Consider the following 26,285-nt stretch of genomic DNA (forward strand, 5'->3'; position numbering starts at 1 on the left):
CATCAGTTGAAATTATTGCATGGGTTTTATCCTTCCTTTGTGGTTGTGATGTATGATGTTGATTGATTTGTGAATACTTTAGTATTTACCCTTGCATCCCAGGAATAAATCCTATTTGATCGTGGTGAATGATTTTTTTAATGTATTGTTAGATTCTGTTTGCTAATATTTTGTTGAGGATCTTTGCATCTATGTTCATCAGAGATACTGGCTTGTAGCTCTCTTTGCATTTTTGGTAGTGTCTTTATCTGGTTTTGGTATCAGGGTAATACTGGCTTCATCGAGTGAATTTGGAAGCTTTTCTTCCTCTATTTTTTGGAACAGTTTGAGAAGCATAGGTATTAACTCTTTAAATGTTTGGTAGGATTTGCCTGTGAAGCCATCTGGCCCTGAACGTTTGTTTGTTGGGAGTTTTTTTTGGTTACTGATTCAATTTCATTGCTGGTAATCAGTCTATTCAAATTTTCCATTTCTTCCTGATTCAGTTTGGGAGATTATATGTTTCTAGAAATTTATCCATTTCTTCTAGGTTGTCTAATATATTGGTATGTCATTTCTCATAATATTCTTATAATCCTTTGCATTTCTGTGGTGTTGGTTGTTATTTCTCCACTTTCATTCTGATCTTGTTTATTTGAGTCCTCTCTCTCTTTTGATGAATTTGGTTAAAAGTTTATCGACAAAATTGATAACTTTGTTGATCTTTAAAAAAAACCAAAAACAGCTTCTGGTTTCATTAAGAAAGACTTTTTGAGGTGGCAACCTTTGAATACAGACTTAAAGAATGAGAGATGACAATCTATGTGAAGACCTGGGCAAAGTATATTCCAAGCAGAAGGAATAGCAAATCTGAATCTCTGAAGCAGCAACAAGTTAAGGGAAGAGCAAGAAATCTGGTATGGCTGAAGCAGAGTAACAAAAAAGGAGGAAGTAGCAGGTAAGTTCATTAAGGAGGTAAGGACAAGATCATATAGGGCCTTGTTTACCATGGTAAGAAATTAGAATACAATTCCAACCAAGATTTAAGCAGAGTAGTAACATGAGGCAATATAATTTTTAATAAGATCACCCTGGTTGATATGTGGAGGACAGACTGCAGAAAAACCAAGAGTAGAAACAGGGAGATAAGTTAGGTAGTCCAGATGAAAAATGATTATGAACTGAGCCAGAGTGGCGGCTGAATAGGCGGTGAGAAATAATTATATTCAAAATATACTTTGAATATAGAGTTAGAATGGTCCATTTTAGAGCCCAATCCTAATGAAGAAGAAGCTCAAACTCAGAGAATTGAGTTCTCTCCTGCTGGCTCACAGGACAACCTTAAGTTTTCATGATAGGTTAAGGACCTTGCCATAGCTTAATGGGAGCTGAATTTCTAAAATATCTGGGCTGGCCATAGTGTGTCCTCAAAGCTGGGACAAGAGTTCCCATAGCTGCATATTTGACTGAGTGACTGACAATACTGTTCTCTGTGAGTGCCAAAATAAGCAGTTCTTTTTCCTCTCATTTGCCCATGAGGATCCATTATTAATACTTCATCTTTTTCATATACCTTGTTAATTGGTGGAGTAAATGATTTTGTAAAAAAATAATTTTCCTTTCCTTGGTAATGGAAAAGTCTTCATGTTATCCAAGCATAATAACCATCATTTATTAAGTGTTTATATAAGTCAGACCACACCAAATTTCTTACATATTTTATCTCATTTATTCATCTCAATATGCCTATGAAGTAGGTATTGTTATGACCCTATTTTTTTTTGCACATGAGGTAACTGAAGCCCAGAAAATATAACTGACCTGCCCAGAACCACATGGCCCATAAGAGTAAGAGCCAATGTTCAAACCCAGAACTTTTTCCAAAGTCGTTACTCTTAACCTGTATCATATGCATACACAAAAATAGGCTGTGGATAGCAAGAGGAAACCGATATAAATATTGTGAGACGGAAGATTATTCTAGCTTTCCCTTCTCATTCACATGTTCATCCAAGTCCATTATACTTAAACAAAAAATTCCCCATTTCAGATCTTTGGGGGTCTTCTAGGGATTCTTTTACCTACCAGGAAAATTTTCCTACAATGGTGGAGATTTTTTTTAATAAAAAGGAAGAGAACAAAAGTTAGAAGTTAAAAATGGAAATGGTAGAGAATAGTTTCCCCTCTACGTCTAGGTAAATTCATTTCACTTAAGAGCTCTCTTTAATCTTGGTGAAGATAGAGACCCTGAGCGAGTAAAACCAGTATTCTTCCCAACACCTGCTCTCACACAACGAGGACTAAGGATAATCAGGGAAGAAGAACCTACTCAATCTGCATCACATGCTTCACTAGACTGGCATTGTTCCAGACAAATAAATTACTTGACTACAGAAGGAGCAGTTATATTGGAATTTCAACTAAACAACTACAATAAGAGCAAAAAATGACAATATTAACAACTATGGATTTGTGCACTTATTAATTGTTCAGAAATGTAAGATCCACAACTCTGATGTGTCTGTTGTCCAATGCTTGGTCTGTGGTATACAACAAAAACTTTTCCCTGAAAATTCGTGTGAAATTTACATCCAGTGAGATTCACAGAACCCAATTTTTTATTGTCCATTTTGTCCGGGACTCACTGCCTTATTAAAATCACCCTCTGTCAGCTATTTTTTTCTAATGTGTATTGGTTTCTTATTTAGTCAAACTTACACATTTTATTTCCACTGAATATGGAATTCTAATTCCTTATTATTTAACCTTAACTCAAATCTTACCCTTTTTTTTGATAAATTAGGACACACTGGTCTTATAAAATATTATTTGTAATTATCTGCTAGTACATTCCTCTCTCTTCTCTCATTTGACAAGTGAGACATACAATAACTCAATCTTTATGTAAAGATATTTGATGAAATAATATAGATTTTACAGAATACTGTGTATGTTATTTCTATTGAATAATTCATTTTAGTGTTTCCATCCATCAAAATATAGCATTCATATAGAGTTTCTCGAATAAATTTTTTGCCCCTTATGAACAGACATATATAAATGAAGTAACTGCCTTATAACATGAACTTGAGTTGACTTATTTATTTGTATGTGGGGGTTTATACACTGATTTGTCTCCAAAGATCAGTTGAATTAATTTTTAAAAATGGAAAACATAAAAATTTTAATGTGAAGACTACAGGGAAGGTTTTAATTAAGGAGAAGGCTGACAGATTTTCCTGGTGATGACAACACAGACCTTGTTAAATTTCTTTGTGAGGACAATGAGAGAAAAGATAGGAAGGGTGCTTTTATAAAGTTATTGTTATTATTACTCAAGTCAATGAGCTGTTAAGTACAAGCTTAATTATGACCTCTGTTCGTCATCTTGATACTTAATAATGCACCAGATGTGCTTTTCCTGCTTTGTCAATTGCCTGATCTATCAGTTGACTGAGTATTCCCTGCCAAATGTGTAACTATCTTCCATCTCCAGAGGAGATAGATGGTTTATCCACATCTAGCCTCCAGGCAAGTGCCAACTCATTTTCTTCTCAAAAGATCTTGCTCCCTGGGACAGGTTCCATCAGAAATTAAGCTGGACATTTGTTGCTTACTCACCACATCTTAGGTCAGAAGAAACATAGGAAACAGTATCTCAACTTGATAAGTGATTGAGCTATGTCAGATGGCAAAATAACTTTAAGTTAAACAGTTATTTTTGACATGGAGTCTTTCCAGAAGATTCACTAGCTCCAGAAGTTAATGAAATGAGTGTCCTACACAGATACAGCAAAGGAGCACTACTAATGCAAGTGCTGCTCTGCAGCTAACAATTCCGTGGACGTCTTTCATTTATTTCTCAGAAAAGTTGAGCTCAAATTGAATAAAGAATTGTATTTTTTAAAAGATAGAGAATGAAAGATTATAAAAAGGAGTATTTTAGATTCTTATAAATGGAAAGATATAAATTATCATTTTTTCATTCTAAACTATCCTTTTACTAATGAAGAACATAATTCTCCAATTTTCAAAGAGTAAAAACTGATATTAAATTCCAAATTTACTTACCAATTGAATTACCCTTCAGCTATTTCAGGTGCTCACTATTTTTTATTTTTGGTCTTCATAGGAAAATTTAGATCATAGTTTAGGTCAAACAACAGCCTTACAATTTTTTGTTTTGTTTTGCTTTGGTTAGGTAAAGTATTCTTTACTCAAAACTCAAGAGTTAGTCGTCAGTATTGTACTGACAAATACAGCCTAGGTAACATACACAATTATTTTTGCCTTTCAGAGTAAAAGACCTTTGTTCTTTAGCAGATACACACTCATACACACACACACACCTACAACTTGAAAACCGAGCTTCCGTTAGGCCCTTTCGCCATCTGTCTGTAGAAGAAATCAGTCATTTGATAGGCTTTGTCATATAGACTGACCATCTGCAATCCTGGTAACAGTATTTAAGCTATGAGATCCCAGTAGGAAATCTGTTTAAATGTGCTTTCTCAGGTCATCCAATGCTTCATGTTTTCAACTATTTTAAAAGTAAATAAAAGGGGGGCGCCTGGGTGGCTCAGTTGGTTAAGCGACTGCCTTCGGCTCAGGTCATGATCCTGGAGTCCCGGGATCGAGTCCCGCATCGGGCTCCCTGCTCGGCAGGGAGTCTGCTTCTCCCTCTGACCCTCCTCCCTCTCATGCTCTCTGTCTCTCATTCTCTCTGTCTCAAATAAATAAATAAAATCTTAAAAAAAAAAAAAGTAAATAAAAGGGAAACCTTGGTTATATTGGGAGAAGTTTCCTTTTCAAGCAGAATGATCTAAGTAAACACTTCTGAAGATGATATCTGGATGCATACAATTTGACATTGTGCATTTCTGCAAAAATACGAGATTAGTTGAAGGTATCAATTAATAAATAGGGATTATGAAAAGTCATTTTAACAAATATAGAAGATTTTGATATATTCACAGAAATAATATAATTTTGGATATAATATTAGATAATTTTAGTTCTTTAAAATTAACATAAATTAACACAGTTACTTTCAGGAAATTTAATCCCAGAGCTGAAATAAGGCTGTCTGTGCCATACTATCAAATATATAGCTAGCACAAGCCGAATGTACTAGAGAACAAAATTAGAAGATGACTTCACGAAGAGTTCCATGGCAAAAGTCATTTCTACAAATTATAGAAAGAACTATTAGTTTCCTCTCATAAATATACAGTAAGAATATTTAGTTTAAGTTGTGAAAGGCTATCCACTCATGAAGGCTATTCATTAGATACTTAATTAAATATAAGGCATATTTTACAAAGGTACATTTTATGTGTAGCATATAATTCAATATTATCAAGATGCCTTAGTGTCCCTCAATCTTATAAAACTTAATATTCAAGAATGGGTCTGATTTCACTGTTTGTTCTTCATAAAACCAGGAAAGAGATAGTTGCAAATAATCCAAATTGTTCCTTCTATTATTAGGCATTACAGAGTCACTGAAGCATCTGTGGCCCCAACAGTCCTGCTTTCTAACTATAGACAGTCACCATGGGCTAGTGGGTACCTATATCCTCTAGATAACATAGAATGGAGCAGAGAATAAACACCTGTTCTTCAGGATCAGCACTCACTACCAGCCCTGGAGTCCTTCCTAGCAATTCCCCTATCCCTTCTACTCTACAGCTGGCCTTTTTTACTCATCCCTAACCTCAGCCAAGTTCCCTGAAGGTTATTCTTTGTCTCCTTAAATCTTTTACATACAGGTCTCTCCTCTCAGCCAGACTTCCTATTGAACTCTCTTGGCCATCTTGCCCAAATGCCACTTAACAGCTCAGGATGATCATCTGTGTCTTGTCTCTCCTTCTAGATTTAAAGTTCCTTGAGGGTATATACCATATTTTATGCCTCACTGTGATCTCATGTAAACCTACAAAGTACACTCAGTAAGTTTACATTAAGTTGATCCTAGGGCCATACAATTTCAGCATAAAATTCATTGGACTGGATCAGAAAGAGTCAGACTTGACTTTACATGTTTTATTGGAGTTGGCTGCCTGAAGAGCTGTGTGGATAAAGACTGAGCAGTGGTTATCTGCTGTTTCTGTAGGACATGAGAAAGATGACACCCATGCAAATAGTTGTGATCTTAGCATGAATTCGAGGCAAAGAGTTGCAGCTTCTCATCTAAATGTTTTCGAAAGATTCTGTAGAAGTGGTCTTGCGTGAACTTTTATAGGATAATATGTACTCTTGGTCACGCTCTGCTTCTGTATTGGTCAAATGAATATTTATTTATTTCCTTTAGACCAATGGGACCAGTCTCTGGCCAGGAATCTGGGAAATGGGCTAGGTAGCGCCCAAAATGAATGCTGGCTTTTGGAGTGTAGGCTTTTAGGATTGCATAATACTATCCTTTATAATTACTGCACTCCTAATCTGTAATGATAGGCCATGTAAAAGGATATTCAGCGTCCACAAAAGACTGACTCTTCATAGTTCCTGGCTTAGTAGTAACAACCACAATGAGAATTTCTTGATTCAGAAAAGCAGAATAAAATTCTCTAAATTTCAAAGAGTAAAAATTATTATTAAATTCCATATTTTCTTACCAAGTGAATCACCCTTCAGCTACTTCAGGTGCTCACCGTTGTTTTATTGATTCCTTGCTTCAAGTTTCGTTTTATCATATTTAATAGCAATTATTGACATTTTTTATGACTTCTCATAAAACTGGAGGCCAAAGCAAGTGGACTCACTTGCAAAAATTCTGAAAGTAAGATTAGTACTTCCATCTTCCAGAACTTCCTAATCCTACATACACTAAAGGAACCTGAGTGTCACTAAATGTGTGCCTTGGGTTCTCACCTCTCCATCTCACATCCTCCAGCTGCACCAACAGTTAAAGCCAATCTTGATAAAAGTTCTTTATTAGTGTGTTCTCATCAAAAAACACCATACTCTACACTAAAAAGCTAAGGAGTCAGCCAAGTTACCATTTGCCTTTCATCACTGTCTTAAATCTTGGAAGTTTAGATTTCAGAAGACCAAACAGTATTCCATTTAGAATTATAAAGCATTATGAAACCAACAAGGTGCTTTAATTTCACTCAATTTACATTTAGGACCTCTCAGCTGCTATTTCTCAAGAGTTGCTGAGAAACAGTTTTTACTAAATCTACAGAGCATTTTAAAAAGGGTGTAATTTTCCTCCTACAACATGGAATGTAGAGAAGCTAGCTAATCAAAAGCAGGCTCTTTACTAATGTAACAGTGATACAAACAATATTAAATATTAAAAGTTTTATTCTTGGAGAAATATTTATGAGTTATGGGAAAAACTAACACATAAAAAGTATAAAAAGTAACCACAGAAACTTAAAATATTAACAGCACATACAAACAAATGGGTTAGCCTGTACTGTGAAATGGTAAATGGACTGAACAAAGTATTATGTTCCATTTTCTCTTATCTACACTCATCAGAGTTAATATTGTGCAAAATGCTGGGCTATGCTATCTGTTCCCATTTGTAAAGAAGACTTCTGCACACTTTTCAATGCTCTCTTTTTCTTTTTGATAGGCAGAAAGTTTCATATATACAATTTGCGTATTTTTCTGTCAACGGTTTCTGCAGGTCAGTGTAAAAATAGAATGATTTGATCTTTTTAAAAGTGTGCTGCTTTTTGAAAGAACTTTTAAAGAAAATTTTTAGAACTGCGTGTTATACGCAACTAATGAATCATTGAACATGACATCAAAAACTAATGATGTATTATATGTTGGCTAATTGAATTTAAATAAAGAAAAAAATTTTTTATTTCATTTGTTTTTGAGGGAGCAGGCACAAGAAGTTTAGAAAGATTAGGCATACTTTATTCAATGTATTGAAATGATTTTATTTCTCTTCTGGTACACTGAGGTATGAGCCACTTAAACACTCAAATGGGGTGATCCTGTGGATGGTACAATGACAAATACCTTTTTAAACAAACATCTCATTGGTACTTAGCTGTGAGGGCAGAGTACCAAACTGAAGGCAGAACCTAAATTCCTTTTTCAGCATATGCATTAAGAAGTAATTGTACATCTAAAACCTTTAGAGTCTTTTCAGTTTCGTTGCCCTGTCATTATAAATATGCACTGTATGGTTTCTCTTCTTTAAGAGCTTAAATATAAGGCAGGCATATACATTTCTGTCAGCACCATCCCAGTCACATCATCTCTCTCCCACATATAAATACTTATATAAGGTTAATTTATACCTGCATTTAAGAATGTTTGTATTTTGTATCCATGTGATTTTAATTTTGTAGAATATTAGGTTACTTTACATTCTCTATATCATAAATCCATCTGTATCGCATCCCTCTGTCAGGAAGGCGTGTCTAGTATCTGTCCAAAATCCCTCCTGTTTTCGTGGACGTCCGTTTCCTCTGTGTGTGACCTTCGCTGATACAAAAAACAGCTGTTCACCATTTTCTATGTAATGTCTTTTTACATGGATCAGACTTTGTATGTCAAACTGAATTCCGGGGTGCCACAAGAGACTTGGGTAGAAAACCCTACGTTTGATTTGGGAAAGAAAATTCTCTGTACTGATGGGAATAATTGCACCATTATACAGCTTTATTATTCATAAGCTGGCTTAGTCTTTGAAATGGAAAATTATGATCTAATTTAAATTCACACATTTAAGATATTAAGCGGATCCCTGCTGTGCAACAGCTTGAAGCGTGTATTCCAACACTGTCCTCAGAAAACTATTTCACGTGAGGCCAGGGCTGCTAAGAGTAAAAGGTGATTTTATTAAGTGTGATAAGACTTCCAAAGACCATGAAAAGAAATAACCCTTCCTCAAAGATCAATTGCTAACATATTTACATACAATACACAAAAGAACTGCCGAAGTAATTTAAGAAAACTTTTTTTTTCAAATTGCCCCCACAAATATCTACTGGACACATGCTACATCGCACTCACTATGCTTTATGACAGTGTTATTCTAGAAGGATTCCTGAGGTGGCCTCCACGGATCCTTCTCCTGGTGTTCACACCCTGTTGTGATTCCCCTCCCCTTGTGTGAAGGCAGAAGCTTGACTTGTTCCCAACAAACAGAATATGGCAAAGGTGATGGGATGTATGTAATTATGTGTATGTGATTGCATGGTTATGTACATAAGATTATAGTCCCGTCTCGCTGGGGTCTCTCTCCCTTGCTAGCTCCAAGGAAGCAGGCAGTCATGGTGGGATAATGAAGGCGGCTTCTTGAGGCAAAGGGGGGCTCCCAGCCAACAGCCTGTTAGGGTCTCCAGCCAGAACTCAGCAAGAAAAAGAATCCCTCGGTTCTACCACCACAAAGAATTGGATTCTGCCAACAGCCTGAGTGCACTTGGAAGCAGGTCCTTCTCCCACTGACCCTCAGATGAGGCAGCTCTGGCTTCCCGCCCGGTTGCCTTGTGAGACCTCCCCTGAGCAGAAGACACTGTTTAGCGGAGCCTAGACCCCTTATTCACAAAAACTGGGAGATGACAAATGTGTGTTGCTTCAAGCCACTAACATTGTGGTAATATTGTTACAAAGTAGTAAATAACTAGGTCCTCAGTCTTTCTTTGTCTTTCTTGACCTTGAAGTCTTGGAAGCATACAGGCCAGCTATTTTGTACAAAGTGCCTCAAACTGGGTGTGTTTGTTTGGAAATCCCTCAATCCGATCCTCAGGATTAGATTTAGATTCAGGAATAACATAGAAGTGATGTTGTGTCCTTCTCAGAATATCCTATTTAGAGGTTTATATGCTTGGTTTGTCCCACTATAAGTGATATTAAATTGATCACTTGGTTAGAAAGGTATCCATAAGTTCTCTCCATTGTAAAGATACTATTTCCCCATGATGACTAATAAAAAACTTATGAGGAGATACTCCATTCATCATCAAACTCTCACTGATTAGTTTTAGTAACCATTCATGATCCTCTTACTACATAATTCCTTTTGTATTCATTAGTTAGCATTCTACTGTAAGGAACATTCTCTTCTTTCCTATTTACTTACTTATCTAGTGATTGATTTATACCAGAGTGAAATTACAGTTTCTTATTTTAGTCAGCTGTTAAAATCTGTTACTATTACTGTATCCCAATTTTGATATTTAAGTTGCTCTAGATTTGTCCATTGGAAGCTCCCTGCAGATATATCCTCTGTCCTTCTGATATATTGCCATCTTTTCAAGCCTTTCTAATTTTCTAGCAAAACAAGATTTTCCAGGCTTATCTAATACTTTCTGTGTCCTAGACCTGGAATTTTTTCTCCACAGACTTCTGATTCCTTTTAAAGTGAAGAATGGTTTTTAGACACCAAAATCTGGGTACTAACTGTACTCATTGCTACTGGAATGTCATAGCTTCTAGTACTTCTCAGTGACAGGGCTGAAGTAGATACAGAGATATATCCAACAAAATATGTGTAAGACAAATATACTAAAAACTACATTACTGGGAGAAATTTTAAAAGACTAGAATAGATGGATAAATCCACTATGTTCATGGATTATAAGACTCATCATTATTAAGTTGTCAATTATGAAAATGTCTTAGCATCTTACAAAGCTGCAAGTCTATATATTGGCTGGGATTGTGGTCACATCTGGGGCTCGAATGGGGAAATATCGACTTCTGCACTCACACAGGTTGTTAGCAGAATTTGGTTCCTTGTATTTGTAAGACTGAGGGATCCATTCTCTTGCTGACAGGAACTCCTTGTAGGCTGTCAGCTGGAGGGTACCCACAGCACTTAGAAACTGCCTGCATTTCTTCATCATGTGGGATTTCTCCCCGTGATACAACTCACACCCACACACAAACCCACATATTTAATTTTTAACCTCCAATTCCATTTCAACACCACAATGTACCTTCTAGTCTTCCCCCTTCAATAGTGAGGAAACTGGATCCCATTATAAGTGCAAATATATTAATTTTCTCAAGCCTGGAATACACTGGAAGGTTGCAAAGGGGACAGAATATACTGTATGGGATTTGAATGAAAAAAAAAGCAGGTCAGTCACTGATATGAGGAATTCTTAATCGCAGGACACAAACTGAGGGTTGCTGGAGTGGGGGGTGGGGTGGGAGGGATGGGGTGACTGGGTAATAGACACTGGGGAGGGTATGTGCTCTGGTAAGCGCTGTGAATTGTGCAAGACTGTTGAATCTCAGATCTGTACCTCTGAAACAAATAATGCAATATATGTTAAGAAAAAAAAAAAAAAGGAAGAAGAAGAAGGTAGCAGGAGGGGAAGAATGAAGGGGGGGAAATCGGAGGGGTAGACGAACCAGACGATGGACTCTGAAAAACAAACTGAGGGTTCTAGAGGGGAGAGGGGTGGGAGGATGGGTTAGCCTGGTGATGGGTATTGAGGAGGGCACATTCTGCATGGAGCACTGGGTGTTATGCAACAAACGATGAATCATGGAACACTACGTCTAAAACTAATGATGTAATGTATGGGGATTAACATAAGAATAAAAAAATTAAAAAAAAAAAAAGCAGGTCAGGAAAGATTTCATGACTCCTGTAATTTACATTCCTTTTTTTGAGAATTTGATCATCATTGATTTATTTTTTTCTAGTTGTATGATCAAAACCTCAACAGTAGAGGTAGGTAGAAGTCAAATCATGCGGAACTTTGTAAGCCACATTAGAGAGTTTGGGTTTTATTCTACTACGATGGGAATTGGAGGCCTTTCTGTTAGGCCTCCATTGTGCATTTGTTTGTTGTAAATAGCATTAACAGCATTTTTAAAGTTATTTCCTGATAATGTTTATTATTTACTCAATCTTCAACTCATTCTAAAACAAGATTGGGGATGCTTAGGGCAATCCATACCAGTAAGTTAAAACATTAAAAAATCTATCAGATAGGGATAAAAAATAAAATGGAGCTGGGAAACAAGAGGTCAGGGTGAGGTCACCTTTAAGAACTTTAAAGTTACAGAGATTTGTTACAAATTTTATCTGAGATCTCTGGAGACTAGAACAGTTTGAAATAACTCATCCCCCAAACCACTGTGATATGCTCACTTCAAGTAACCAGCCTTCACAAGAACCCCCAATCTGCCATGTATACCACACAGAATTCAGACTCGCTAATGGCAGAATCCACGGATTGTTTTTCTTGCAGTAACTTTTCAGAAAACTCTCTGGTTTCTGATAATTTAACCCTTTCAGGTTAAGAGAAAAATGGACAGTTAGATAGTGCTTGTTTATTTAATCAAGGCAGCCAGCTGAAGCAAACAATTCAAGCCAAAAATTCACTTCATTTTTTGTAGGAAAGTATAGTTTTAAATTATAACTGACCCTCTGTTAGGAGAAAGGCATGGATTTCCACAGGGAAAAACTGAGCACTGAGGACAAAGTCTCGAGTTCACGAGCACTGTAATCACACATCAGGATCACAGAACTCGCATTTTAAAATCTGATATAATTTATTGCACATTATTTCACATTCTACTGCTTTGCTTACTTTTTGTTGGTTTGTGGTTACTTGCATACATCAGTGAAGTTTCAGAAAAACTATAATTATAGAAGGACAATTATTTAATGCAGGAAGGATAAACCATTGCATTGGCGGGTTGGAAGACATTTTTTAAAGTTCTTATATTATCAATTTAATTATGCATTTCTATGTAGTAATACTCATTCTATGAGTAATGTCTAACATTCTTGCCAAGAATAGTTTGAAAGGACTTTGTTAAAAGTATGTCAGCTAAATCACTATGGGTATATCACTGCTAATGGTGTCGTTCACACGTTGTGAAACATACAACTCCATATTTCATTCTGCCCCCAAATTAGGTCATTGCAAGATACCGTTATTAAAACTGCAAATTGCGGGACAAGGAGATGGAGATGAGAACAAAGCAAAAGGAAGACACCCATTCCTTTTTGGAAAGCATGATTGGGATAGGACAAAATAGAGTAGGAAAGCTGAGCCCTTTGAAACGGATACTTTTTTGTGGGGTGTGTGTTAATTCCATTTAAATATAAATGACTAATAAAACTTGGGCTAACCAGTCTGCTCTGTACTATCCCCGGGTAGCGTCTATGCTCTCTAACCTAATTGTACAGAGGTTCCCTTGTCTTCTGACTTCATACACAAACCATGATGATTATTTCAGTTTTACCTTTTCCTTTTCCCAGAAAATCTTGTTGCAGTCATAAAAAGGGAATGTTTGATGCAAAGACGCCTAATTTATAATTATTTGTGGTTATTAACAACATAGTAATTACGGAAATGCCTTTGTTGGAAGTTACCCACCAGGAGCCGCAAATCCGTGGCACACACCCCCGGGCTGCCTGGGCTCGGAGGAAGGTCGATCCCTGCACCTTCCAGACCCCAGCCCTGGGGAGGAAAGCGAGGCCGGTCGGTCACTGTTCACTCAGACCTGAGAAAAGTCGCCAGGGTAGCCGCACCTCTTACTTTTGGTGGAAGGTTCCCCTAACTCCAGCTTTCAGGACTTGGGATGGGCGCACACATCGCGACTCTCCCTTTCCTACTGCGGGGCACTCTGCGAACACACCCCCAGTCACCTCTGCGCGCTCCCCGGAACCCGCTCAGCCCACAGCGCACCCCAGCGGCCGAGCGGCCTCCTTCCAGCGGCGGCCACGTAGCTGCCGGCGAGCTCGCCAGTTGCCTCCGCCGCCGCCTTGGAATCTGGGGCCCCGACGGCCGGCGAGACCCCGCCTCCGCCCGACCCCGGGGAGGCCGCGCGGCTGCTGCGCCTGCCCCAGCCGCCGCACCTGGGAGCGGTGATCACCAGGAGAGGTGGGGCGTGGCAAGAGGCTGGCCGGGCGCCGGAGCAGCTTCGCCAAAAGCCAGCCGGACCGGCGCAAGGCGGAGGGGGAGGGTCTCGGGGCAGAGGCCGGCTCCTCCGAGGGAGAGACCCCAGCTGGGGTGGAAAAGGGCACAAAGCAGCTGCACAGACGCTGGGCGCGGATCATGGAGCGGGCCAGCCCCGGCTCCGGGGAGTCGAAGCTGCAGCGGGACCAGGATTCCGTGGAAGCGTGGCTGGATGATCACTGGGACTTTACCTTCTCTTACTTTGTTAGGAAAGCCACCAGGTAAGAAGAGGGCCCCTGGAAGACCCACCCGGGGCGCTGAGAGTGACCTGGGGGCTCATCTCTCTCCCTTACTGAATTTTCCTCTTCCTTTACCATTAAACGACCTCGGTTCCCAGGCCCTTTGCTTTTGAAGTAGGTCTTTGGTCCTGCTAGGGTGTAGACACCTCGACTTTATGGCTAGTACAGTCGAAAAGCCCAAGCGTGGGATTCGATCCAACTTGCTCAAAAAGTTCAATGCAAAAATGTACATGCGGACCCCCCCCCACACACACACGGCCGGCTGCCCCGATATTCCCTGAGAGCAAGATTATTTACATACATCCGCGCTCACGGGCCTTCCCCCAGCCCTTCTTTAGCCTCCTAGTCCCCCTAAATCTCCTCAGCGAAACCAAAACAGTTTTGAGCCCCTTCCCTGCGGCTCCGGAAGCACCATTTCCAACTCGGTCCCAGCAGCTCCGCTCCTCCCCCGTCCCCCCTCGCCCTGGCCCTTGGCGGGGCGGGGAAGTCGGGGTAGGGGCGAGACCACGAGGAGCCCAAAGGCAGCAACATGCCGGAATCTTCCCAGAGTAAGCGCTGTCGCCTTTTGCCCCTTTCCAGTCCCTTGCTTGGCCCGGCGCTTCCTTTCACTCTCTCTTGCTCCCAAGGCGGCGCCGCTGGAAGGGCTCCGCAGAGGGGTTCGCGGCGCGCACACAAAGGGCGCTGGGGAGGCGCGGTGGGAGCCGACAGCGGGGCGCTGACGGGTCCCGCGCAGCCCCAGCCGACCCCAGAGGCCAGCTCTTCCCGGTCGAGAGCCAAGCGCCGGGGCGGCCGCTGCCGAGGGTGGGGCGGAGGGTGCCTGTCCTTTGGGAGGTGGCTGCCCGGGGGGCAGTTGGGGCGCGCGTGGGAAACGCTCCCGGAGAGTTGGGGAGGAATTGAGGTGGAAGCCGAGGAAGGAGGGGCCGGAGCGGAGAGTGGAGGCGGGCGGATGCCCTGAAGCCTGAGGAGTTGGTGGGAAGCCGCTGGCGCGGGCAAAGGCTTCTGCACGCGGACTCCGACTGCCTCCAGGACGCGCCTCTTTGGAGAAGAGTCCCGAACCCGCCGCCGCCGCCGCCGCCGCCGCCGCCTCCAGGCAGCGGCCGTCGGGCAGCTGGCGCGGGCTGCCTTGGCCGCCAGGAAAGCGCTCTCAAGGCGGTGATGGTGGAGCGGCCGGCCGAGGCCCGGCGCTGGGCTCCCCCCCGCCGGCGGTCGGCCTCCGCTCTGCCGGGCGCTCCCCGCCAGGGGGCGGCGCAGCGCGGAGCGAGCGGGCTGCGGCGGGCGGCGGCCCGGTGGCGGGGTCGGTAAGGGAGCAGGCGTCGAGTCACCGCCTCCCCTGGGCACGTCGTCGCCCCCCGGCGCCTCCCGGAGTCCAGAGTCTGCGGAGGCCGCGTGGTCTGCACGTGGACCTTCCTATGTTTGCTGTGTTGCCCTTTGGAGACAAAACAAGGTAGTCCCTTCAGCCTCCCCCCACTTGCCACTTTACCTTGGGGGCGCCCAGCGGGGGGCGGGGGGGCAGAGGGATGCTTCATTGAAAATGGACTGTCTGATATTTTTGTCTTCCTTTATTCTCTTACGGTGTATTCCTTTGGGATTTTAGAAGGGGCTCTTTTTAAGGCAGTTTCTCCTAAACGAGTTTGTGTCGATTTCATCCCTTTCCGGGGTTTTGGACCGAGGCGATAGCTTAGGGCAAATCTTATCTCTTCTGTTTAATTACTCCGCCCTCCTTTTAAAGTCCTCTTTCCCCGCTTTGGCTGTCTTCCTTCAAAATCTGAATCTGGAGCCACCAGAGGATAAACCCTGAAAAGAAAAGTGGTTTCTTTTCAAAGGATAGTTTCCTGCGAGTTCGGGGTGAGGCACGAAGGCCATCTAGATCTGGAACTATTGATTGTTGTGGGCCCCCAGTTTTCAAAGGTCACCTGCTACTCCGAGGCCATCTGTCCCTAGTTTCCTTTCACCCCTGCACACTTCCACTTTTCTGCCCCCATTGAATGGGGAGCGGGCAGGAGAGCTGGGCTGATTTTTTTCAGTGTGTCAGGCTGTTCTTTGGAGATGTTCTGTAGGCAGATTATTAGTAGTTGAAAGAAAAAAGTGATTTGTCTTACAAGTCAACATCAGTGTCCTCTTCTTTTTTTCCTTCTCTCCCTTTAAAGACAGAAACTTAGGATAGTTTGGTGATCTTTTTAAGTAGTCATACATAAGAACACTTCACTCAGAGCCTGCCAAATCTTTGAAAGTAACATTTTATTGGAAGTTAAATGGAAGGGGTTACATTTAATTTTCTTTTCACATTACTTTTTCTCCCAAGTAGCACAGGATTACAGTCCTCATTTCTCAAAGTTACACTTTTCTGTGTAAAATTCAGATCATCTGAAACTCTGTATAAAGACTTTTTTAGTTACGGTTTTTATATTATAGCTGATGTTGACAATAGGCTGACCACTTTCTATGACATGTATGTGTATATATATTCTTATATATTTCTAAGAGTTTATGTTGAGTAAAACGTGGAAAACGAAAGTGTAAAATATTTAAGAGTAGTACAGGCCCTCCTTAAGTATAAAGTGCTGAAAGTTGTCAGTTTAAAGAATACGACCTAAGAGCTTGTGTGTAGTCAGAGGTTCCTGTTTGGGCTTATATTTGGTGGCATTAACTAGAGATTTAAGATTGAGAGATTAGACAGTAGTTGATTATAAAAATTCCAAACTTCTAAACCCAGTGTGATTCATATGGTTGTGGTAAAAACTTATTGCAGACATTTTAACTTTATAGCTAGGATTTTTTTTTTTTCTTTTAACTAGAAGCTGTTACTCTGCTTTTATCCTTTTTGTTACACTCTGTAAGTGTAAAATGAGTACTGTGTGTGATTCAGGACCCCATGAGACAGTTCTGTAGAAACATTTAACATGTTTTTAAATTTAAAATAAATTTGGATTCACTTAGATTGGCCATCTGTGCCGGTAAACAGGCATGTTGATGGAACTACTTCCATGCATGACATTCATGCATGCTTTTTTATCCTATTCCCAAACTGAATGATCTGTACTCAGTAGTAGTCACTGAACAGAATGAAGGTTTCTGGCATCCCTAAATTCTCATTTAAATACCCGTGAATTTTGGTTGACCTTGAAAGCAGTTCCGCTGCTATATTACATTGTTTCCTATAACTATCTTCAAATACAGAGCTAAGCACCTAGTTCAAAGCTACAAGCTTGGAGCATAGATGCTTTTTAGTAATCACAGCCTGTTGATGTGAATTTGAGTGTCAGTTGAACAATTCATAACATAATCTATTGGCATAAAAATTAACTGGAGACTAGTAAACTACAACATACGGAAACTCCCACCCTCACCATTCTAGACAACTTTGCAGTTCTACCCGCCTGAGATACTACTGTGTTAATTAAGGGCTCTAATCTTCATGCTTTTGCAAATGAAGGCTTCCGGGTGCTAATGCCACTTTAACAGCTGTTGTTATTCTTGACAGCATATTAAAATAATGTTACCTTTCATTAGTTACTAATCATTTCTGCCATTGTGGGTTATGTTTTAGATCATTTAGTATTGTAGGGGTAACGTGATTGACTTCTTATTGCTTTGTTTTGTACTAGGCAAAAGCTTGAGAATATTTGACATATAATGGAAATAGGAGTTACTAATGAGGACCAGTTTTTATGACCGCTTGGATCAAAGTCCAGAAACCGAAGTTTTACACTTCCATGTAACTTTCTATGAGAGACTTTTTACTTGACACTGCAAAACTGTGCTGAATTAGTTGACATTCTGGGTCCTGTGTTTGAGACTTTTTTCTTTTCTCTTTTCTTTCTTTCATATTTTTTTCTTATCTCTAAAAGCTGTAACATTTTTATTGGCAAGATATTTGTATTAAAATCAGATGATGGATATAAAATAAATATTGCCATCCACTTTTTAAGAACACTGTTTCTGTAATTACATAGGAATATAGTTTTCAATTTTCAAACAAATGATTTGTTAAGCATATTTTATTAAGCTGTCAGTAGTGTTGAAGATAATAAAACCCTGTGGTTATTGACTCAGTGTGACTTTAATATTATTTATAATATTTTTTATGATGGTAATTCTGATGCAGGAATGACCTTTTCTTTTTGTATTGTTTATAAACAGGGTTCGTATGGTCAGCTTTAAGCTGCTTTTTTAGTGCCCTGAAAGTATTCATGTGTATCAGATTCTTTCCTCCTAAAAGAAGCTGTAGGAGCCCTTATAATGATGTTTCTCATTGCCCTTCTATCGCTAGTGTTCTCAGGGTTTCAAATTCAGATCCATTTTAGAGTCTGCAATGCAAGGTCATGATTCCTAACAATGTGGTAGAATTAATGCAGTGGCAATTATTCATAGTTGCATATCTCAAAATAAATCTATTTGCTTAGCTAACAAAAACTTAAGTAGGCATATAGTACAATTCAGTAGCTTTTTTTCAGATCTGTGAAAATGGCTGATATTTTCATAAGATCATGTTTTCAACACCTCAAGGTGTACAATTTTTAGCATTTTGAATATGGTGTGCAACAAAATTTTCTTTTAAAGTAATTCCACCTAAATATTTAAGTATTTAAAATATCTGAAACTGACCCTCCCCCCTCTCATGTGCTCTCTCTCATTCTCTCTCTCTCAAATAAATAAATTCTTTTTTTTTTTTTTTTTAAGATTTTTATCCATTTATTTGACAGAGAGAGACAATGAGAGAGGAAACACAAGCAGGGGGAGTGGGACAGGGAGAAGCAGGCCCCCCGCAGAGCAGGGAGCCCGATGCGGGGCTCGATCCCAAGACCCTGGGACCACGACCTGAGCTGAAGGCAGACGCCCAACGACTGAGCCACCCAGGCGCCCCAATAAATAAAATCTTAAAAAAAAAAACCCAAACAAGGTTTTGGCGTCTTCTTCCCTCAGGCCGGTCTAGTAGACCACAACTACACAGGCCCAGCCGGGACCCTGCGGAGCTTGACCACCCAGAACTGGGCGACCACGCCTACCCCCTGCGCCTGCGGACAGGCCAGCTCCGAAAAGCGCCCAGAGGACCTGCAGGCCCCGCCCCACGGGGCGGGGCCTAGAGGCTCATCGCGCCTGCGCCGAGGCCCGAGCGCGTGTTGCGCCGTTACTTTTGAAACGAGTGGCGGGGAACTGCTGTGGGCGTCTCTGCTGTCGCTCTCTGCCGGGGGAAGCGCACTCCTTCGTCTGTAGGACTGGCCATGGCGCTGCAGCTCTCCCGGGAGCAAGGCATCACCCTGCGCGGGAGCGCCGAAATCGTGGCCGAGTTCTTCTGTAAGTCGTCCTCGCGCAGGCCGGAGGGCGGGGTGAACTGAGGCCAGGCCGCCCGGTAGGCCCGGGGCTCAGCCGCGGAGGCGGGGGAAGCGGGAGGGGGTGGAGGGGAGGCCGCGAGGCCGCGAATTAAGCTCTCTCTGCCCCAGCCTCCTGCCCGGCGGGAGAATCTAGGAAGAAGCGGATGCAGACGCCGCCTCCGGGCTCCTTGCTAATGGTGGAGCTTGAGGCCTAGGTGCTGCTGAGGCCTGCGGCGCGATGTAGCCCCTCCACCTGCAGCGTTGCTTTCAACTACAGAGCCAGGCACTTTCCGCCCGCCCCCAGCCTCCGCGACTTCAGACGGAGTAGGACCGGGGTGGGGGCCACGTATATTTTTAACAACCCCTCGGCCCCTCTTTGATTCTGGTATTGGCGGTGATGGACTAGAGTTAGGAAACGCCATTCCGGACCAGGACAGTTGTGCCTTCTGATAGGATCTGGCAGGACTTGTGAGGAGAAAAGGAGGAAAAAGAGGGAAAGGTTTGCTGAGAGCATTGCAGAGAACAGTTAATCAGTTGCTAACTGAGATGCAAAAGCCTATTTTGACACCCTCTAACCACATAATCTGAATTGGGACTTGGATTACAGTGAGTTGTAGTACTACTTTGACAGTAGATTAATGCAGTTTGGCGTTTTTCTCTTTTTTTGCCACAGAAATGCAGGTATCGTGTTCTCTCTTAATTAGAAGCAAGGTTTTAAGAATGTTTAATGCCACTTTTTAGGAATACTTTTATTACAGCCCATCAGGGGCTGTAACTTTAACCTACGAATTGGTGTGGGAGGGAGACACAATTCAATCTATGGCAAGCAGCAATAGTTCAGCTCTCCCCACCGCGGCGTGCACTGACGCACGCGCGCACGCACGCACGCATTCCCGCGCACGCACGCACGCATTCCCGCGCACGCACGCACGCATTCTCGCGCACGCACGCACTCACAAGGCGCGGCCCCGGGAAAGGGGACTAGAGTTTATGTGTCCTACCATCAGCAACGGGGAAGCTGTGTAGGCCCCTCTCTTCCTTCTCCAGGCCTTACAGGGGTCCTAGCCTGCTGCAAGGGGTAAGTTAAAGGGGTTTATGGAAGATCTTGCGGCACACTGGGCAACACTCCATCTGGTCAGCCATCAAAAGAGTTCTAAAGATCATTGAGTAAAAAATATATTCACTGGACATAGATTGGAAAAACAGCCAGTCTGCTTAGTCCCTGGGCCCAAGACATGGACAGTATTTGGAGGCAAGAGTACAACATAAGGAAATCATCAGAAGCACAGGCAAAGAATTATGTACCAGGATGTTCATAGAAGCATTATTTAAAGTTGCAGAACAACCAAAAAAAAAACCTGGACTCAAACCAAATAGCCCAAAATGTGGGATAGTTAAATAAGATGGACTATTAAACAGACATTAAATATTATGTTTTCAAAATATATTTAATTAAATGGAAAAATACCAGATACTGTAAAGTTAAAAAACATGCACAGCCGTATATATAGTATGTTTTAAATCAGTGTCAAAAGTGCTACGTTCAAAATGAGCCGAGACTTGTGAAAAATACTTAGGACAATATAAAATACTCTTCCATCATATTTTAGGCAATGAGAAAAGACAAGGCAGGAAAAGAACCGTACTGCTTGGGGAAGAGAGCAATTTGCTAACAAACATTAGAATTTCTTTTTCTCCAGCCAGGAAAATGATCTTCAAATTCTACAAATAGAATATGCAAAGAAAACGTAAATTTCAACACCAAATGGTGAAGAAAGCTAGTAGTCCATAGTTTAGATAAAGATAAAAATCCTGTGTTTGTGTACCATCACATCTATGACACTGGGCACATTGGCACATAATACCATCTCAGTTAAACTTGTGACAAACAACTAAGTATAAGAATGAATACAATGAATACGCACTGAGAAGTATTCAAAATGGTGGTTATCAGTAGCTTAGAAGTGGGAGATATGCAAAGATAATTGATTAAAGGGTATAAGCTTCCAGTTACAGGATTAGCAAGTTCAGGGGCACCTGAGTGGCTCAGTGGGTTAAGCATTTGCCTTTGGCTCAGGTCATGATCCCGGGGTCCCGGCATTGGGCTCCCTGCTCAGTGGGGAGCCTGCCAGGGAGCCTGCTTCTCCCTCCCTCCTCGCTCTTGCTCTCTCTCGCTATCTCTGTCTCTCTCAAATAAAAAAATAAAATTTTGAAAAAAACTAAGATTAACAAGTTCTGGGGCTCTAATGTATAACATGGTGATTACAGCTAATAATACTTTGTATTATATATGTTTATTTATATTTATATTATTATAGCTAATAATACACTTTAAAGTTGGTAAAAGAGTAACTCTTAAATGTTCTCACTACAAAAAAGAAATGGTATTTATGTGACAGGACAGAGGAGTTAGCCATAGGATTATGACTTAGTCATAATCATTTTGTAATACACAAGTTTATTAAATCAACACCCTGTATACCTTAAACTTACACAATGTTATATGTCAATTCCCTCTCAATAAAGTGGGGTAAAATTTTTTAAATATATATTTTTTAAAGTATCAAGGACTTCAAAAAAATTCAGTGATATATCGAGTTGCTCAAAAAATGTCCAGGTATGTCCTCAGTATTTGTAGATAAATTTCAAAACATCAACGAATCTCTTGAACGGTTTCAGAAGAGTGTGTAGAGATTTTCCAATAATTTATCCTGGAAATGAAAATTGATGTATTCGATACATTCAATCCTAAAGACCAAGGAGATGTTAGAGCAGATTGCCATACAGGTGATTGATCAGAAGGGATTGTCGTGCTTAATGTCAAAACAATTATATATCCTTTTATCCATATGTGACCCAACAGAACTCAGCCTCTGCTGGTAATTGTCTTTCATTATTTGGTTAAAAATTTTTTTTTTAACAAAAATAGGGAACCACTGGAGATTTTTGAACAGGGAAACACCTCTCATTGATAAAGATCAGTCAGTTCTGTACCTAATACACTGGAAATTGAAGAGACTGGAGGCCTAAAGATCAAGCATATGACAAACTAGAATATTCTAGGTAAAAGCAGTAATAGGGTAAGAAATACAAAGTAAAAGTCAAAAGGGTGTTAATAGTAGAGACATAAAGAGAAAAGCAGCAGTACAACTGACCTAGCTGGAAGATGGAAACAGAAAAAATCAGAGACTATGCCAAGATTTCAAAATTGGATGGCTAAGTGAATAGTTGTGCCATGACTAGAAAGAAGAAAGTCGTGTTTCCTAACTTAGAGTGAGGTGATGCTTAATTCGATTATTACTCATTATACGTTGGAACTCTCAAATAGCGCATTGAGATTATGGACCCGGCCCTCTGGAGAAAAGTATATGCAGTCCTGCGCCTACACCGTGACCGAACCCGGGAGGTGGGGGTGTGGGGGTGGGGGGGCGCCGAGGTTGTGCACATAGCCTGCTGGGCCAGGTGGAGCACGCCATCTGCTGTAACTGATATTCGCAAAAATGAGTCCCCGTGTTCTACGAAAAAGAAGTTCATTGAGTTTTGAGTGTAGTCCACGTCCACTAACTGCTTCCTCTTATTCCATTCTTTACTGTGTGCTGAAGACCCATCAACGAATAAAGCAGTCTCTTGAGATTGCCACGAAGCACAAAATTTTAGAGATTTTTTTCAGTATTCTCTATATAAGAATAACAGTGTGTTGTAGAAATATTTCTATCAGAAATAGTAAAAAAAAAAATAGGCTTGTCATTTAAATGCATATTCTTCGGATATCTGGGAAGTGTACTGGCATGGAACAAACTTTTCTTGAGCAATGCTGGGAAAATGAGGTGTTGCTGTATTGGGTTAGTGATATTAAATCAGGGATTATATGTAGACAGTGAAGGGATTGAGAAGTAATTTTGGTTTCCTTTTCAGAACGGGGGGATCAGAGAGATTTTTTTTTTTAATAATAATCATCAAGTACGGTAATGGCAAACACTCTGAAAATATTAAGTGTTGCAAGCAATTTATTATGTCTATTACATTCTCAGAAAGACAGTCAATATTGCAATCTTAAATATAAACTTGCAGAGTGCTAAATCCTCTTCCAAACTAAACTTCAAAACCCTCAGCGATGATTGTCTATAATAAACAAGGCAGAGTAGTTTACTTATGGCCCAAAGTTAGACTTTGAAGTTCACTTTTAAAGAACGTATTTGATAGTAGTTCTCCAAAAGAATGTTAATTACGAAAATGAAAGGATGGATTAAGTCCTGTAAAATTTTATTTTTCAAAGAAATGCTTCAATGCCTCCTTTGATATATGACTCATTTCACCACTTTAAAAGGCATAGCAACAGTAAAAACTTCTTTAAAATTAGCAAATCAAAAATTCTAAAATCTCATGATCTGTGTTCACCTCAAAATCATAATACCATAATGATTGCAAGGATGACATTATTGTATGTACCACAAAGAAAGGAATAAAAACAAAGCTACACAAGTTATAACACGTGTTTTTTGTAGCTCAGAACTTTCACTACATACTTACTGAAAGAGCTTTATAATACCTACTGAGGTATAGGTTTTTATCTTATGCCCTGCTTGAATCTATATAAAAATGAAACTGTAAGAGGGGCGCCTGGGTGGCTCAGTCAGTTAAGCATCCGGAGGACTCTTGGTTTGGGCTCAGGTCATGGTCTGGGGCTCATGGGATCCAGCCCCAGATTGAGCTCCAGGCTCAGGCAGGAGTCTGCTTGTCCCTCTCCCTACCCTTGCCCCTCCCCCTGCTCCCTGTTCACGTGCATGTGTGCTCGAGCTCTCTCAAATAAATAAATAAAATCTTAGAAAAACAATAAAGTATAAGCAAAACAAATCGGTTAGGGTATTCCTAAAGCTTACTCCCATCCCAAATCCAGTATTTCCAAACATGTTCAACTCAGAGTCATGGATGACCATGTTTCCCACACAATACTATCATCTATGCTATCAAGAGTGCTGGTCCTACAGTATCGTCTCTGCAATTTTATTCCAAGTTGCTGATATTCATACTGTAAGTTTTTATGCACGTGGACTAGCAATGACAAGGACATCAGAACCACAAGACACAACCTGTTTCCAGAAATGTGAAAATGTAAAAAGAAATGTAAATGTTAGAATCTTTGAAATATGATGTATCTTAAGAGCTAAGATATAGTAAAGAAATTTGATTTACAGCTCTAATTTCTGACCCCCTCCCCTCATGGAAGTAGAGTTGATACACGGTTCCATTAGTTTCAGGTGTACGACCCAGGGATTCAGTGACTCTACACCTGGTGCTGTGCTCACCATTCAGCTCTAATTTCTTACAGGCTCTTGGACTTTCTTCGCTGTTCACCAGAAACTGTAAATCTGACATTTGCAAAGTGTTAACCTACTCTAAAGGGTGAATTTGGAACTTTAAAAAGGAAAGCAGTGGCCTTTCTACTGCTTCAGTGATGTCAGCACCAACAAAGGTAGCAGCCCCGGCATCCTCACCAGCTAAGGCAAAACCATCTATTTGGACTTACGTCTTCGGACCTGTTAAATTTATGTAGAACTGAACTCATCCTATCCCCACATTCCCAAGATTTTTAAAACAAACAAACAAGCAAAGTCCTTGCTTCTCGGAGGTTATAAGTAAATCTAAGGGAAATGGTGTTTTCTGTTGGGGTTGTTTGTTTGTTTGTTTGTTTTGAGAAAACATTGTCATCTTATTTCAAGTTATAGACTGACTTCTAGAAATGAGATTCAAATTTTTTGAGGCTATAAACACCGAGCCAAGCAATACTCTTGAAGTAAACATCCTAGAAGTCAGACTAGTATGATACATATGATTAAGGCATTGCTGTGCTCACTTTTGCAAGTTTATACTTAAACCAGAGAAAATCAGCTACAAGATGAATCTAAACAAATAGTATGCCGGAATATATTATGTACACTGAAATTTTAGTTTTTTAGCGTTCATAGCGGTAATGACTCAGATCAGCTTTGATATTTTTTTTTTCAAACTTACCAAATATCCCAGAAAGTAAAAACACAGAAATAGCAAAATATTTTTTAGAATTTAAATGTAAAATGTTTTTAAATGCTAAATTCTGATCTGTTTGCCACTGGGAAAATCACATACTTTGCAACTAGATTCTGAGAAAGGGGGATTAGGAAAAAAAGTAAAGAGCGAACGATATGTTTTACTAGACATTTTCTTCATGTATGTTTATTACTTCTTTAAGAAACATAAGTTTTATCAATCTTTAGTTAAAAGCATGAAAGAAAAGCAATCTAAAATGGGTCAACTGAAAAAATATATATAACAACGAAACGCTAAAAATGAAATTACATTAGCATGTACCTGTATTTCAAATAGGAAAGTAGATTTAGCTTGAGATGATATTCAAAATCTGTAAGTGCTGGGCACAGACACCAATCAATGAGAATGGCACTGCTCTCAATGGCCGGAACAACCATATATATTATCAACTGGATACCAAGCCAGCAAGTCAGCCTGTGATGTGCTCCACCAATTGCTCAACATCCCAATATATGGGAGAAATAAATGCAAGATGTCTACTACTTTTTGTTTGTTTTACTTACTAGAAGATTTTTGCATTTTCTTGGATCAGTTAATGTGGGGGAAAATGTTTAGAAAACAATGTGCACATTTTCCATTGATAGGCAAGAGATGATAGAGATATGGTGGCCAGTTACTCGAATTACTAGAGATGACAGGACCATCCAACAGAGGGAGGGAAGAAAAGGAATTCAGAAAAATGACAACAGAGAAGAAAGATGGCTAATGAGAAATTTCTAGTAGCCAACATGGCGAGAGGACTTTTAGGAACTACTGTCCTGATT

General features: G+C 40.4%; 1 long non-coding RNA gene across 1 annotated transcript; it reads left to right on the forward strand.

The window, feature by feature from the left end:
- Positions 1–13,639: 13,639 nt before the first annotated feature.
- LOC135363652 (uncharacterized) lies at positions 13,640–26,003 on the forward strand. The gene is made up of 3 exons (XR_010409529.1): positions 13,640–14,104; positions 19,046–19,417; positions 24,764–26,003. It is a non-coding gene; the product is annotated as an uncharacterized LOC135363652 (long non-coding RNA).
- The last annotated feature ends 282 nt before the right edge of the window (positions 26,004–26,285 follow it).

The sequence above is a fragment of the Mirounga angustirostris genome, unplaced genomic scaffold (genome assembly GCF_029215605.1).
Source record: "Mirounga angustirostris isolate CCGP_5_RB_7025 unplaced genomic scaffold, mMirAng1.0.hap1 SCAF_2, whole genome shotgun sequence".
Lineage (NCBI taxonomy): Eukaryota > Metazoa > Chordata > Mammalia > Carnivora > Phocidae > Mirounga > Mirounga angustirostris.